Here is a 17,537-nt window from a genome sequence, read left to right on the forward strand (position 1 = left end):
ATACATGGGACTCAACAAACATTGATTGAATGCATGCATGAATAAATGAATGAATCTGGAGCTTGGGAGGCAAGGCTGGATCTGATAAACCTGGTCCCCCAGCTCATTGCATAACCCAGAAATTCATGATGAAAGGCAAAATAAACCATTTTCCCACAAATCACATCATGCATGATCAAAAAGTTGGAAAAGCATCTCTTGGGTGGTTCAGATTGGCTCTCCCAGAGGCAAGAAGCACAACTGTTTTGTCAAAGCCACACAAACACCCCCTCAGTGGACTGCTTTGAAGCATCTATTGATCTCTGAGAAAAGCATAATTTAACAAAAGTGCTGCAGCCAGCTCCTTGTCTCATTCCCTGAATTTTCTCCGTGTCTTCCAGATGTAATGTGAAATTCAACTGTGTGTGTCAGCCCCAATGACAGTAAAATCCCTAGCTCACCACTGGGTTGTTGGGAGAAACCTGTCTTCACAGCTCTCTCTGGATAAAATGTTAATCTCTGACAGATTGGAATTAAAAGTCCTCCAAGCAGCTCAGATCTCCCTGGTTCTACTGCCGTGAAGGCATCAGTGAAGGTTAACCCCTCAGGCCCAGATTCAAGGTCATGGCTTTGCGGTATCTCCTGTGGCCTGCTGCCTGCAGAGCGGAGAAGGAAGTTTGCAAAGTTGTTCGAGGAATAGTGGAAATGTCAGAGAGTCAACTCCTGCTAAATACTCTTTATTGTGAATAATAGAAAATTGTCACAAATCTCTGCTATTGAAGGATTATGATAGACTTTCAGAAACCACTTTCCCCTTATCTAGGCCTGGGAGTGCCAAGAAAAAGTCATCATCAAGGTCCCAGTTTGCTGAAATGTAACGTTTCTGTTCTCTTCATGGTTAAGGAAATTGATTTTCTGCTTAACCCCCATCCTGGTTAAAAGCAAGATATCTCTAATATGATGAGGCCCGCCCTTGACTTGCCGGAGAGGCTTGGGCAAGTCTTAGACATTAAGGGTTTCGGTTCAGGGAAACCCAAAACGTGGTTGTAAGGCTCAGCTATGAAGCTGCGTGTGAACATGCTTTATAAACTGTAAGGCACTGTACAAGTGTGAGAAATTATTGTGTGCTACCCCAAATTGGTAATTTTGGGGGTCCCTGGGTGGCTCAGTTAAGCATCCAACTTTGGCTAAGGTCATGATCCCACCATTCATGGGTTTGAGCCCCACGTTGGGCTTTGTGCTGACAGCTCAGAACCTGAACCTGCTTAAGATTCTGTGTCTCTTTCTCTCTCTGCTCCTCCCCTGCTTGCACTGTCTCTCTCTCTCTCAAAAATAAACACGTAAAAAAATTATTGATTTTGAAGGAAATCATGCTGAATATCATTTAGTATCTCTTTAATGTCTGATAAAGCATTTTATAACCCCTCCACAATGGTTCAGTGGTGTAATTTTGCACTTTGCTTGTTGTCATGGGCAGAGCTGCTACGCTCCAGAGCCTTGGGTAACCAGTGTTGAGGGAGCTTCTGCAGCTTGGAAATGGTAATAGTAGATCTCACCACAAGATGGCACTATTGATGACCTTTCTGTGCCTTGATTGTTAAAACCAACCTGACATTTGAGAAGCTCATGTCAAGGGGACAAGAGGAGGTCCCCATGCCACGTGTTTAATTATTTAAAAGTTAAATCAATCTAGTACACAAAGTAAATAAAATCTGTTACCTATCTTGAAAAGCATATCTTCCTAATGAAATGGAAGGCTGGGTGCAAATTTAGAATTCCGAGATCCTCAGAGTTCCAGGCAGAACCAGCAAGGCTCAGGGAAGGTCAGCATCCAGCCTCCCCCCATGGAAGGTCAGCTCCATCCTGCACACAGCCTGTGCCCCTCACCCTCAGACCAGATGTCTGCTTGCTCTGAAAGTAGGCTCAGGGGTGTTGGGTAGGCACTTGTGAGGCACTGGGTACCCACAGCATGATCTAGAGCAGAGATTCAACTGACTTTAGTGTAAAGGGTTAGATAGTAAATACTTTAGCTTTTGTGGGCAATACGGTCTCTGTCAAAACTATTCAACTTGCCACTGTGTCTCCAAAGCAGTCACAGATACTAAGCTAATGAATGGGGGTAGCTGTGCTCCAACAAACCTTAATTTACAAAAATAGGTAGCAAATTGGATTTGTTCCAGAGGCCATAGTTTGCCACTTAGTCTAGAAGCTGGGGCAAGGGTTGCCACTAAAATACAGGACATCTAGGCAAACTTGAATTCCAGATGAACAATGAAATTTTTTAGTGCAAGTATATCTCAGTTATTGCACGGGACATGCTTACACTTAAAAAAAAGGAGTGGTTATCTGAAACTCAAATTTAACTAGGCAACATTTTTTCTCTTTGCTCAGCTGGCCATGTTGACGGAGACAGGAGCTCTCCTTAGGACTGTCCTGTTGGCCCTGTGGACCCCCTACTGCCTCGTAAGGGCCACAACCGGAGGGAAGCCGGGGCATAGTGTCTAAAGCACAGGCCCTAGGACACTCTGCATTAGGCTTAAGGGCAATACTGGTTTCTTTATCTTTATGCTCTCAAATAATAGACACAATGTGTATGTTTTGCCATTTAAATAGCTGCCTTTGTGTAGTTGGGACATTTATTTATTAGACAAATATTTATTTATCAAGTTCCTACCATGTACAAAAAGAGCAGGGGTGGGGGGCATGATCCCTGTCTCCAGGGATCTTACACAGGAGGCAGACATTACAGCAATTCACATCATATAAAGAAGCTAGTAATTATGAATTGAAAGCGCTATGAAGAATAACAAGGGAGATAAATAAATGGGGAGGCAAAGCAAGGCATAGCGGAGAAGTGATGTTTGGTCTGAGATAAAAGAGAGCAGATTCCAGGCAGAGGGAGGCGCCTGTGTGAAGACCCTGCCTGGGCACCTGAGGGAGGCCAGAGGGGCTGAGGTGAGGAGTGGCCAGGCGGTCCAGAGACGCAGGCTTTGCTCTGTGAGGCCTGGGAGCTGCTTGCCATTTATTTAGAGTGCAACACAGAGGCCCACAGGCTTTCAGACAGGGAGGGACTGTGGTCTAACTCTCATTATTAAAGGCTCACACTTGCTGTATCTTCCTGCAAATAGGTGGGGCAAGAGGAAGGGAAGGGAGGCCACTGCAGGGCTCTGGAAAGAGCGCAGTGAGATCCGTATAGCTTGGAGAGGCCAGTGCAGGTGGTAGAGGGAGTAAGGGTAAGAAGGAAGGGAGCTCCAAGACCGCCTCCTGGGTTTCTGGTTTTGCCAAAGTGAGGAAATATGGAGGAGATACAGGCATGGGAAGAAAATAGACATCTCCGCTGTTGGCAGGTGACGTTGGAGATGCTTTGATTCTTCCAAGTGAACACAGCAAGTGGGTGGGCAGATACACTTGCCTGCAGCTCAGAAGAGAGGTCAGGGTTGGAAATGGAAGGGGTGGCCCAGAGAAGGCATTCATAGCCATGAGAATAGCTGAGACCTTCTTGGTGAAAAGAGAGCGGGGCCTGGGACAGATCCCAGAGGCACTCCGGTGCTTAGGAGAAGAGAAGTTAGTAAAGGAGAAAAACAAGGAGAGGATGGTGCCACAAAAGCCAGAAGAAGGGACGTTTCAAAATGTTCCTTTCCTGACAGTTAGCGAAAGCATCTTTTTTTTCCTTTAGAATTTGTGGTTCCTTCCCTTACCATGGCCTTCTTTACCCCAGCTCTTTGCTAAGTTTATGGTGATGGAAAGAGGAAGCAGATGGTCAGATACAACATAAACCACTACATACATTCTCTCCCATTGGTATTGGCACAGCAGGAGCTCACCATCGATGGAGTAAGTAGACAAATGGGTGATTTTTGAATGAGTGAACAAATACCTTCATTCCCTTCCCTTATTGGTTAGGGAGTAGAATTGGAACTCTTCAGAAGTTTTTTGGACAAAATGGCAGCCTGCAGGAAGAGGTTCCTTGAACAAATCTAACATGCATTGGCATTTCCCAGACTCGGATGGTTGTCCTCTCATCGGACCTTAGTCAAGCACATGGTGCTCAAGATCCTGGGGAGGTCGGCGCCCATGCTAAGCTCACCGGGGTGATAGGCACTGCGCATTGTTCTGAATACCTGGAGGGAAATCATGGGGCTCCCATAATTCATATTAGTGACATTTCTCATTCCTAGTAAATAACCTTGTGTTTTGACCTGTAACAATGTGAAATGCTAACAAAGCCGTGAGGAAATTAAAATCCCTTGATGTGGCTTGGAGGCTGCCTGCGTGAATCCTGCCCAGGTGATAAAAGGTCTGTTAGACCCTGGAAAGAAACAAAGGAAGGAAAGGTCACGGAGGAAGTAGCCATGTGGTGAAATGCCAAAGTACAAGAGTTTATCTAGACCAAAGAGGTACCCTTTACACAGAAGAACTCCAAGCCAAGGGTGACTAACAGGTCTGAGCACCAACTAATACAAGCAAAATGGAAATTGATGAATAAAAAAAGACCCGAGAACTAGACTGCTATGCTGGAACAAAATCTGGTGTACAGTAGGTAGACCTTTACCTTTATATAGCACTTTATATTTTTCAAAATGCTTTCTCATATATATCACCTTAGTTTAATTTTTCAGAAACCTGGCAAGGTCAGCATGGAAGGGAATAGGACTCCCATTCGGCAGATGAACAGAGGGAGAAAAAGGCCCAGAGATATTAAGTAACTTGCCTAAGGTCACACAGCGACCTGGTCAGGTGCTGGTAAGGACCCAGGTCTGCTGAGCACAGTTCGTTGATACTGCTGCTACGGCACATTATCTTTCAGAACAATATCAGGGCACAAAATAAAATCAACACAAGGTCTGAGTGGATCCATAAAGAATTAAAGAATTTCCTGCCCAGCAGTGAGCAGACTCCTATGGCTGCTACATGTCTGTGTTCTACAGAAGTCTATAAACATAGAAGCCATCAGTTAAGACATGGCAAAGGAACTCTGAAGCAGGTGTCATATAGAAAGCTTGCATTTTTCAAACCAGACAAAGTACTGGCTATTACTGGAAGGCATGAAGTAAGGCAACATCAATATCAATTTGTTGCTACTGACTGTTCTGTCCATTCCTAGGACAGGAGCTGCAGCCAGACCCCTCTGCTGTGTGGCTCCTTGTGGATCTGTGGAGTTGGGCGAAGTCAGTAATACCTCGTTTGCCTCAAATTATTTGATCCTCTCTTCCTGTGTCTTTTATGGAAATCTGCAGAAGAGTTAACTACTGAACTTCAAAAATTCAGCCTAACTCCTGACCCACCAGGCCAAACTTTGGTGTGGATGGGGTGGTCTGGAGGAGCATGAGAATGAACAAGAAGCCAAAGCCTCAAGCTTCAGCTCCAAAAACTGGATACCAGTCTTCTTTTATCCCACGCACCTAACACAGTCATGCCAATTGTACTCAGTTAAGGCTTGCTAAACTGAATTACTCCAAATGGATTTAAGAGGGAGAAAGTGGAGAATGTGTGATTACTCAAAAAGACACAGCTCCTATAAATCCATAAGAAACAGAGAGACAACTCATGGAAAAACAGGCAGAATGCCTGAATAGTCACTTCACAAAACAGAATATCTAAATGACCAAAAAGTGCATGAATAGGTGCTCAATACTAGTAGCTTCAGGGAAATGCTAGCTGAGATGCCACCACGCACCTATTAGAATGGCCAAGGTGAAGGAGACTGACCACACCAGGGAATATGGAGCAACTAGAAGTCTCCCACTCTGTTAACTGGTTCAAATCATACACATTGGGAAACCATCTGATAGCACCTGCCAAACCTGGACAGATCCCATTTCCCTGGCCTAGCAGTGTCACTTGGAGGTGTATGCCTGCCATAAATACATACCTGTGTTCACCAAAAGACCTGAGCTAGAATGCTCATAACAGCATGTTAAAAATAGCCTCAAACTGGAAATGACCCAAATGCCCATCAGCAGTAGACCAGATAAAGAAATATATTCTCACACTTGAAGAGTACACAGCATGATAATGAACAGAGTACGAGGACATGGTTGAATAGTATCAGCACAATGTTTAGCAAAAGAAGCTGAATACAAAAGAGTATATACTGTAGTTTAACACTAATTTAAAGTTCAAAAATGGGCAAAACTACTGTTGGGTGTCAGCAGCCAATATGGCACCCCTTGCAAGGGGCTCCTGGGTGCTGGTCATGCTCTGTCTCTTTATCTGGGTGCTGCCTACGTTAAGTGTGTTCAGTTTGTGAACATTCTTTTGAGCTGTGTATTTGTGATTTATGCATATTTCTGAATGTATTTTATGCTTCTGTAAAAACATTTTTAAGCCAAAAAAAAAAAAAAAAGAGAGAGAGAGAGAGAGAGAGAAGAAGAAGAAGAAGAAGAAGCACATTTCACCAGCATTCCTAATTCTGCTGCCTCTACTGCCACCATCCAACATGGTACAGCTTGGGAAGTAGAGACGGGAAAGAAAATTGTTCTGTCCCTCCATTACCTCTCATGGCACATCCTTTCTTAGTAGATTTTCTCTTTTCTCCTCTCCTTTATTTACATTCTGACTTAGATCTCAGCTAAGACCTGATCAGAGGGAAGGATTGTGACTGGCATGGTGTTAGGAACTTGGGTTTATGGAGGAAGACCTAGTCATACCGTATTTGTGGTGGCGAATTTAATCACAGGAGCAGGAGGCGGGGCTAAATCCTGGAGACCTTGCAAGGGACAATGAGGACACTTGGAGCCGCCAGCATCAGGCAGTGTCAAATTTACATGTTAGACAGATATCTGGAGCAGCAGCTGTGTGGAGGATGAAGAGGGACAAAATTAGAGCCAGGGAGGTGGGTTAGAAGCCTATTTCAATGGTTCAAGTGAGAATTGGTATATGCCTTCAGATGAGTCTTCATTGTTTCCTCCGATTTCCCCCACCTTACCCATATATGAATGGTAATATAGTAGCAGATGCAGCGGACAGGAAAAGATGGAGATGAGGATGGAGGCAAGCGGCTGGGGTCAGATAGGAAGAAGAATGCGGGTATCAGTAATTAACATGACCTGGGATTTCAACCAGCGAGGATNAGCACATTTCACCAGCATTCCTAATTCTGCTGCCTCTACTGCCACCATCCAACATGGTACAGCTTGGGAAGTAGAGACGGGAAAGAAAATTGTTCTGTCCCTCCATTACCTCTCATGGCACATCCTTTCTTAGTAGATTTTCTCTTTTCTCCTCTCCTTTATTTACGTTCTGACTTAGATCTCAGCTAAGACCTGATCAGAGGGAAGGATTGTGACTGGCATGGTGTTAGGAACTTGGGTTTATGGAGGAAGACCTAGTCATACCGTATTTGTGGTGGCGAATTTAATCACAGGAGCAGGAGGCGGGGCTAAATCCTGGAGACCTTGCAAGGGACAATGAGGACACTTGGAGCCGCCAGCATCAGGCAGTGTCAAATTTACATGTTAGACAGATATCTGGAGCAGCAGCTGTGTGGAGGATGAAGAGGGACAAAATTAGAGCCAGGGAGGTGGGTTAGAAGCCTATTTCAATGGTTCAAGTGAGAATTGGTATATGCCTTCAGATGAGTCTTCATTGTTTCCTCCGATTTCCCCCACCTTACCCATATATGAATGGTAATATAGTAGCAGATGCAGCGGACAGGAAAAGATGGAGATGAGGATGGAGGCAAGCGGCTGGGGTCAGATAGGAAGAAGAATGCGGGTATCAGTAATTAACATGACCTGGGATTTCAACCAGCGAGGATACCAGCAGGCACCCAGTGAAGAGCTTCAAGGAGTTTAATTCCCTCTGTGATTACTAAAGCCGGCTTTGAACATTTGAAAATCATTTTGTTTTTCCGGAGAAGTTTGGTCTTCATTTTCCTTAAGTGAGCATTGATTTATTTCTTCTTTTCTGTGCAAAGATTCCTATAGTTTAATGGCTCTGGCTAAAACAGCTCGTCTGTGCCTCTGAGTCTCTGTAGCCTGCTTCTGGGAAGAGAGTTTGCTCACTGTCTCCTGCAGCTGCAGCGACAGGTAAATAGAAGGTACAGAAACGACCGCCACGCCCACCCCTAGGTGGGGAGCCGTCAGAAACCGGGGCTGGAGCTTTATAAATAGTCAGAGGCAGGAGCAGGGTTGGCACATTCAGACAAACCTTATATTCTTTAGAAATCCATGTTTGGATAACCTGAGTCAATAAATCCCATCAAGGTCAAAACCCAGACCTTGAAGATGTGGCAGAATCAAAGGGCCTTTATTTGCAACTGCCTGCAGAGGGCTCCTCGGTGTGGGAGGCCAGGAGGGGATTTTCCCAAGGCCTTCAGAGCCCAGATTTGGGAGCAGACTGACTTCCCTACTCTCTCCAAGCAGAGATGGTCTGTGGGCTGTGAAATTGCCAGAGGCCCCCAGTTCGGCCCTGGAACAGAAACAGCAGCATCTCAATCATATATTCCTCTTTAAAGATGCCTCCTTGCTCTCAGCTTCTGGCTTTGGGTATACATCTGGCACAAAGGCATGTTTAGCTAGGATTATAGGAAAGGCCCAGCTGCCCCGTGTGGTGTGGACACACTTGGCCAGCAGCGAGTGAAAGCCGAGTAGGGTGCCTCACTCAAGCCACCCTGTGATTCTGTAGAAGGATGGCATGATCCTGGGAGTCCCATCCCTGTCCACATCCAACTTCACAAGCCATTCACAAAACTTCGGGGCTTCTCCCTCCCTGCTGAATAGAGTGCCTACTATGTGCCAGTCACTACAGTAGCCTCGAAGGCGCAAACATGATTAACACCCTCTTTTGCCTTTGCCATCACAGAACTGGTAGGGCAGGCAAACGGACCTGTCAAAACTACTTTCTTGGGGCCCGGGTCTCTTCGCATCTGTCATTCAGTGGGGAGAGGTACCCTGGTGGGAAGGAGGAGCAGCTTGGCGTCCACATACTGTGGGCTCGGAAGGGTGTGAGGCAGACTGGGGGCAAACAGTGGAGGGCAGCACAGGACGTAAGCTTCACAGAACACACAAGTGAGCTTGGGCTGTACTTGTGGGTGGTGGAGACCTGGGGGCTGGTGGCCTAGACAAGGTGGAGAAGCTGCTTAAGCTGCAGCATGACCCTCACCCCGTACCGTGCTGTCTGGGGCTCACAACTTACCCACAGTGACTACCTAGGCATTTTCCCCTGCCCCAAACTTTCAGGGACTACTGAGTTAAGTCCAGACTGTGTGCAAACCCCCATGGGGGTGTGGAGACTGGATTGCAAGTGGGAGGTGGGGAGTTGGAAGAGATGTCAGAGGCTGCACTGAGGAAGCACAGCCGGATGGGCAGAAAGAAGTGGATTGCAGTGAAAATCCTCTTTATTCTCTCCTTGCCATTGCCACCTCCCTCTCACGCACATTTGCCCACATTTCAGTCAGGCTGAATGACTCACCGCTCCTCATGCTTTCCTACGGACGTTCTGTGCTCTCTAGTCCCGCCACCTGGATGTCCTCCCCTGACCCGGTCTCCCACTGTCTGGAAGGGCTCCTGGCTTTCAGAGTCCAGCTCAAGTGATCCAGAGGCTTTACCCCGAGCATCCACAGTGTGTCAGGCACTGCGCTACGTGCTTTGCAGAATCTCTGATCCCTCTCCCTGCAAGGTGAAGAGTAGTATCTCTGTTTTGCAGCTGAGAGAATCCAACATCACAACTGAGTCCAGACTCCCAGCTGAGCAGAGGCTGATGTCCCATGGGGGCTGCCCTGCCTCGGGGCTGTGGTCTGCACCTGCCCAGGGCTCTCAGAGGATGTTACTCCTGTCGCCCTTCATCTGAGCTCCTCCTTCCTACCACCACCCATAGCCCGATCATCAAGCTCTGTGGATTTTACCGTCCCCTTGTCTCCACCGCCCCTGCCATCTGTGGTTATGGCCTCTGTCACTTCCCTGCTGCCCACCTCAGCATCACAGCAGCCCAGGTGGTGACTCTAAAATTCAGAATTCATCAGATCCTGTCCCTTAAAATCTCTCTGTTCCGACCACTTATTCAACCACAAATACAGACCAGCATCTACTCTGTGCTAGTCACCCATCCAGCTGCAGGAGATACAGCAGTGGACCAAACAAAATTTGTCTCCTCTGAAGTCCAAACTCTTTAAGCCCTGCTTACAGGGTTGGCAGCGTCTGGGCCCCCTGTGCCTGCCAGCTGGTTGTACCCTCCACTCCCTGGCATTTTCCACTCTGGTCACACCGAAGCACCTGTGGTGGTCACACAGACACAGGTGGCCCTTTCTTACTCTGGAAACCCTGCCTATGTCCTTCTCTCTGCATGGAGCATCCTCTCCTGACTCATCAGGCTGCTACCTGACTCCTAGCCCCTCGCCTTCCTCCCATCCCAACCTCAAGGTCACCTCCTCCAGGGAGACTTCCTTAACCTCGAAAGGTATTAATTAGTTTCTCCTACTACGCATACCTATAGTCTCGGGTTCTCCTGACTCTCCTTGAAGGAGACCATGTTTTATTTATTTGTAAATATTTTAGATGCCCACGGCATAGCGCAGTGTCTGAGGCCTCTCTATGGCTTGTTGGTTACATTCACAGGTAAAGCAGCCAGTCCAGGCTGGGACATCATGTGTGGTGAGACCTCCCCTGGTGTGAACACCCTGATGCAGCGTCTCCTGGGCGAGAAGTTTCTGAGGGGCCAGTGGGGAAAAGGAACAGAGCAGAGCAGCCACGAACATGAAAGCTAGGCTGCCAGCCTGCCTCCCTCCAGATTCTCATCTCCCCTTGTCTCCAAACTACAGTGTGAATCCAAACTCATTGTGAATCTGACCCATGAGCACCTGGTTCATTGCAGCATCTGGATGATGAAAATGGAGTTTTCTTTCTCACCAGGCCAATAGGACTCTTCTTTTCTATCAGCTTTTTATGGAGTGTTCACAGGAATGGAGGTGATTGGGGAAAGTTTTTGAGGTCTCTGTGTCTTAAAGATATGTTTTGGGGGAGGGCCGGGGCAGCACTTCCCACAGTTGGGGAAGCCAGTGTCCTTCAGGTTTTTCAGCCTGGTAAGCATTTTTCAGGTCTGCTGGGTTTGGGTACCTACCAGCAAGGCTATTTTAAAGCACATAAAATCTGAAAATAAATGGAGTAGGTTTGTGGCAGAGGATGGCTGGCTTGGCAAGGACCACTCCTCACTGTTCAGCTCTGGAGCTGGGAGAGAGCTGTAGAAAGACAAGGCTGGAGGGGGGAAAGCTTTATGTTAGAGAAGTGACAGACCACCCCTTACTGGAGGAGATACTGTGTGTGTGTGTGTGTGTGTGTGTGTGTGTGTGTGTGTGTGTGTGTACCAGGACCTTCTCCTGCTTCTTCCTGGACCCTACAGGGCAGGTTTGCAAGGAGAGGAGCTGTAGGAAGCAGCAAACTTCATTATAAGGGAGAACTGCTAACACCAGCCCTCTCCATCACAGGCTCCTACCATCATCTGCAAGCCAGGTGGTCTCTCCCTTTTCCAGGTGGCTAACACTCGGTAGCGGGTGGCTCTTGGCCTTCTGCCTTATTCTCAGCCTACCCCCTGCACCACTTCACCCCATCCACATAGCGCTCCGTTAGTCTCACCTGTCCTTGGCCATCTTGGAACCTGACCTCCGACTGCATGCTCTCTATCTGGCTTTACTCTTGTCCAAGGTGTCTGACCCTTGATACTGCTCATCTGGTCTTTCCCTTTTCTCCCCTCATTAAAGGTAATTTGCATTTGTGTCCCAGACCATATGCTTCAGAATGCAAGGAACATACCTGAAGTAGCTAGAAGACCAGGCATCTGGGCGAGCTTCCCTGGGTGTAAATCCTGACTCTGAGATTTACCTGTTGTGAGCCAGATTACCGCAGTGAGCTACTGAGCCTCCCGGAGCCGTGGCTTCTTCACCTGTAAAATGTGGATCACACTAGCATCAGCATCATAAGCTTGTAGAGAGAATTCACTGAGCTAATTTACATGTAAGTGCTTAGCAAAGTACCCGCCCCATAGTAAGCACTCAATGAATGATATATAAAATAAGAAATTCAGCCCCCAAAGCCCTACTGACTTTCATGAATGAGAAATGGACGCTTACCACCCATATCCCCCAAAATACAAAATACAAATGTTTAGAGTGATGGTGCCTTTCTCTGTTCTGGACACCTGAGTTCTGAAAAGAGAGCCATCACTACAGGGAGAGTCATGGATTGAGTTAATGCAACGTGGTTAAGGAATCTGCAGGGGTCCATGGAGCAGGGGGTTGAAGAACAGACTTTCACATTGATTGGGAAGAGGCTAAGGAGCAGAGGTCTATAGGGCAGGAGTCTGTGGGACAAGGGTCCAAGGGGTAGAGTCTACAGCTTCCCAAAGGAACCCAGAGCAGGAAAGACCACAGAGTGAGACAGTTCATGTCACCTAACCAATCTGGGCTGCCCTGGGCCCATGGACCTTTGCATCCCTTAGGGAGCTGATGAGAACAGTAGAGGCAAAGCACGCAGCACTTTCCAGGTGCCCCGTAAGGCTCGTCTTGACAACCCCAGCAGATGTAGAAGGGCATTTTCAGTGGCACCTATCAGAGTAAAGCCAGCCCAGGTGGTGTTTTCTCCCCTTTTACTGAAGTTTAGACTTGGTTCTAGAGCAGCAAATGCATGTTCTAGAGGTCCATCACCTCCATGCCCCTTTCTGAGACCTCCTTTCCCCTTGACCTCCAAGCTCAGCGATGATGGAAGTATCAGGACCTTCCATACTTCTCCGGGAAGACAGGCCCACTCAGCCCAGGGAGGCACAATCATTAGTGTCATCTCATTAAACTGAAAACAGCTGATGACTCAGGCCAGGCCTTGAAGGAGGGCTGCCTCTTGGCCTCTGGGTGACCTCCCCTGGGAGCTGCATGGGTTGGGATGAAAACCCAGAGATAGACAGCACAGGAAGGGCCCTTACTGGGAGGGTGGCCCACTCCTGCCTGGCGCTGGGCTATAGCCAGCAAGGGTACCAAGATGACAGTATTTGTTGGGGTAAGGTTTCTACTTTTCTCACAAAGACACCACGTACAGTGGCTTAAAATAGAAGTTAGTTCTCTCACCGCTAACAGTCTGGGGCCAACGTGGAGGCCCCCAGAGTGCCAGGATCCCAGCCTCCTCCATTCTGGGGCTCCACTCTTCCCAGGGTGTTCTCCTCACCCTCGTGGCAAAGAGGGTTTCCCAGCCCATCTGCACTCCAGCCAATGGGAGGAAGGAATGGGAGGAAGAGAGAGCTGTGCCTGTTAGGACATTGGTACCTCTCCAGTCAGATCCTAGTCGCCCCTCAAGAAAGCAGGAAAACATTGCTCTTACTCAGGCAGCCATGTGTCCAGCTAAAACTCAGAAGCTCTATGAAGGAGAAAACAGAGGCAGGAAATATTGACAGTCTCTGTGACAATGACCAGTTCCAAGCCCTGCCCTCGGACACCACACAGGTGCAAAGAGAGACAAACCCACACAACACTGTGCACAATGAAGAAGCACCATTTGATCATTTACTCAAGGAATGCTCATTAGGGCCTTCGAGCATTGAGGAAACAGTGGCAAATTCACCATCCTTTCCCTCATCAAGCTCTCAGTCGCAGGGGATAAAAAATATTATCTAATGGGCTTCACGATATGAAGGAAACATTTGTTTTCATTAACACATTCAGCATGCCCCTGCTACATACTGGAAACGGCATCAGTTCTGGGGATACTGTGATAAAAGACACAGGTCCTGCCCTCAAGCTGCTGAGTCTTTAGAAGGGGTGACAGACACCTATGGGACAACAGCAATGTACATGGTCAGTACTGTGACCGTGATAAGCATAGGGGTCCCTAATCCGGCCCGGAGGTCCCCAGGACCAGAGAGTCTTCCCAGGCTTTTGCATCAAGTTAAGACCCCAGAACCTCGGCACGGCCCTGGAGAGCAGCCCCTAAATGACTGAAACTGAGTTTCTCACAAGCCCATCTGAGAAGATCAGAAGTGGGTTTGAATTGATTTTTAAAAAAATACAGAAACATGGTATTTCTTGCACATTGGGTCATACCCTAAGATTTACTTCCACCCACGAAGTTTAGCTTCCGGAAACTGAGTTCTGGAGGCAGAACTTGGAAACATTCCCAAGTCAGGAGGTGGGTTGAGAGTGTTCTGAGGATAAACAGTGATGCCTATGTCTCCCACGCCTCCCAGAACTGCACCATGTTATTCCTGTCGGCCACGGCTTTGACGGCTACAGGGTGGTGGGGAGGTCAAGGTGCCTTACGCTGCCCACTCTGCTTTAGAGCTCCCGAAAAGTTCACAGGGCCCCCAGACAACTTGTTCTGAGTTTTATCATCTCAAAGGACAAAAATGTACTTTCTTTAACCAGTCACTATTATTTGAATTAAAACTCATTTTCTTCTATTTGGCATTTGAAGGGCTAGGACAGCAATGGTTTTATCATCTTAAAGTGTGAGAAAATGCTTTCTAAGCTGCAAAGACTCATAAAAATATGAAGTAGGTGGTTTTATTTTTATATGTAAAATCATATAGTAGGTGAAGTAGAAACTAAATTTTATTGAATAACCAGTCTGTGCCAAGAACTGTGCTAAGCTCATTACATAATTACCTCCCTGAAAACCTACCAAGACTTTACCAGGTAAGCATTGTTTTATTCATTTTACAGATAGGAAACCAAAATACAGAAAGGTCAAGTAACTTGCCCATGGTCACACAGCTTGGTTGTGGCAGGGCCAGGACTAGAACTCAAATCTGTGTGACTCTTTTCACTCTTCTGCAATCCTAGAAGATTGTAATTAAGTCATCTATAGCCCTTTTTCCTCTAGGCTAAACAACTCCAACTCATATAATTTTTTATTCTTTTTGTGATCAGCACTTCATCTTGCAAAACATTTGACAGTTTTGAAGATGAAGAACTATTCTTGGTAAAGATCAAGAACTATGCTTGGTGGGTATAAAGAGGTGGGATTGTCTTAGAGGCTTAGTGTGTAGTAACCTCAGAGAGGTGTTTGTGCAGATCTTAAGATCTCACTTATACTGGGGTCTTAAAATAATTGTGACCAATGTAAGCCTGTAGGGTCACAGGAGAGGCACTTAAAACAAGAGTGGAGACACATACTGTCAGTCTGAATTTTATGTGTTGTGATTAAAAAGTGGCTGAATGTCCTTTGAAAGACTTATCATGATACTAACGTAAAGTTACATGAGAATAGTAAGAATGTGGCAGCTGAGAAAATGTTTTTCCAGCCATCACTCTGTTCATCCATCCAAATAATTACATTATCACTACTGGGGACCCATGCTGTAGACACTTTGGAAAACACAAAGTGTGTGTGTCTACATGATGGTTGGGAAGGGGGGATTTTGCATACCTTTGTTATACATAGTTGATTTTGCCTCCTCACCTTGATTAGGCCAACTTTATCCTCTGCTTTTGGTCTAATCGTGAGAAAAATGTCAGAAAAATTCCAACAAAGGAGGATCCTCAAAAATATCAAAGTCATCAAAAACAAAGAAAGTCTGAGAAACTCTGACAGCCAAGAGGAGCCTAGGAGATGTGACAACTAAAGGTAACATGGTTGGGGCGCATGGGTGGCTCAGTTGGTTGAGTGTCCAACTTCAGCTCAGGTCATGATCTCACGGTCTGTGGGTCTGAGCCCCACGTCGGGCTCTGTGCTGACAGCTCAGAGCCTGGACCCTGCCTCGGATTCTGTGTCTCCCTCTCTCTCTGCTCCTTTCCTGCTCACACTCTGTCTCTCTTTCAAAAATAAATAAACATTTAAAAAAATTAAAGGTAACGTGGTATCTTGGATAGATCCTGGGAAAAAAAAAGGATATTAGGTAAAAAATAAGGAAAACTGAAAAAAACTATGACTTTAGTTTATAATAGTGTGTGTGTGTGTGTGTGTGTGTGTGTGTGTGTGTGTGTGTGTGTGTTTGAAATCACTCCTCAGGAGCGCCTGGGTGGCTCAGTCAGTTAAGCGTCCGACTTTGGCTCAGGTCATGATCTCACGGTTTGTGGGTTCGAGCCCCACGTTGGGCTCTGTGCTGACAGCTAGCTCAGAGCCTGGAGCCTGTTTCAGATTCTGTGTCTCCCTCTCTCTCTGACCCTCCCCTGCTCATGCTCTCTCTCTCCCTCTCTCTCCTCACTCTCTCTCAGAAAAAAATAAAAATAAAAAAATAAAAAAAACTGCCACAGCACAGTTAAAATCACTCCTCAGTTCCAATTAGATAATATTGTCTTTCCTCATCAAGAATGCAGACCCAAGGGTTGCAATAAAGAGACGCACCGAGGCCACAGGAGGGGTGCAAGTGTGCAGGAACCCAAAGAAGAGACCGCAGCCCCACTTGGCCTCTAGCTGCTGCTTCAGCCTTAGACCATCATCTCTCAGAGAAGCATGGGGTAAAACCCTCTGGCCAGTGGATGCTGTGAGTCCCTGACCAGACCAGGGTGTCCTACAGGACCCAAGTTCATCCCAGGCCAGTTGTTTTAAGCCATTTCTTACGACAAGCCTTTCATCCCCCATTTGCCACCTTTCAAATGGCCATAGATTTTACTTGGCAGGATTTTAAAACAATCCCCTCCACCTTGTTAAGCTTTCCCCTTAATTAGCAGAGGGAGAAATGCCGTTATTGGAACCAAACCTCTCTGTAGCACACTTCCCTCTGTTCGGCAAATTAAAAGCATTTAGAAACTCTTCCATGGTCCCAATCAATAGCTCAAGCCATAATTATTCAGCGGGGCTTGCGTTTGTTTCTGCTGACAGCCGGAGGGGTGTGCTGATGTGGGATTGTCTCATATGCTTATGCGGCTTAGACCTTCCCATGATCGGGGGCCGCAGCAAAGTGATCGATAGCATCTTCGGGGAGACTGGGGAACGGACTTGCCTGCATCTAAACCCTGTCAGATCTCCCCATTTCTCCAGGGGAGATGTTAACCACACTTAGATGGGGCTCTTTATTTTCTTCTTTATACCCACCTGAGGCAGTTGAGCGGCACTTTGGGGACACCAAAATAAACGCCCACTTTATAGGATGATCATGGAGTATTCAGCCTTTAGATTGTGGATAGTGGGGATGTGCTGAGAAGAAGTAAATAATCAAATCTCATTAGTTTAGATTTCAATAATTCCAGGATTATTGATCATTTGGATGGGATGTGGATTATTGCTCAAGCACTTCTCTTCCTTGAGCATAGTGCAACTTGCTCTTGTGAACAAAACTGCAAAGGGACATTTACAGTAATTCAGAGGACTAACTGTTTTCAACATCACCTGTCACTGTTCAGCAGTGCCCGGTCACACACAAACAGCCAATTTATTTGTTGCAGATTCTTTTAGGTCTAAGAGTCAAGAGACCAAACTCCAGCTCTGCCTCTGTATTTCTGTAGACAGGTTACATAGCTTTCTTTCTCACCTGGCTTTGGTTTGTTTCATTTTTCTGCAAAATAGGAATACGGCTTGTAACTTTACAGGGGCACTGTCAAAATAAATGAAATAAAAGATATGACAGTGACTTTTAGGTATAAAAACCACTATATCAATGAATTGTTTCACACATTAAAGGAAGTCTTTTAAACACCTGTG

The sequence above is a fragment of the Crocuta crocuta genome, unplaced genomic scaffold, assembly GCF_008692635.1.
Source record: "Crocuta crocuta isolate KB4526 unplaced genomic scaffold, BGI_CrCroc_1.0 scaffold55, whole genome shotgun sequence".
NCBI classification, from domain to species: domain Eukaryota; kingdom Metazoa; phylum Chordata; class Mammalia; order Carnivora; family Hyaenidae; genus Crocuta; species Crocuta crocuta.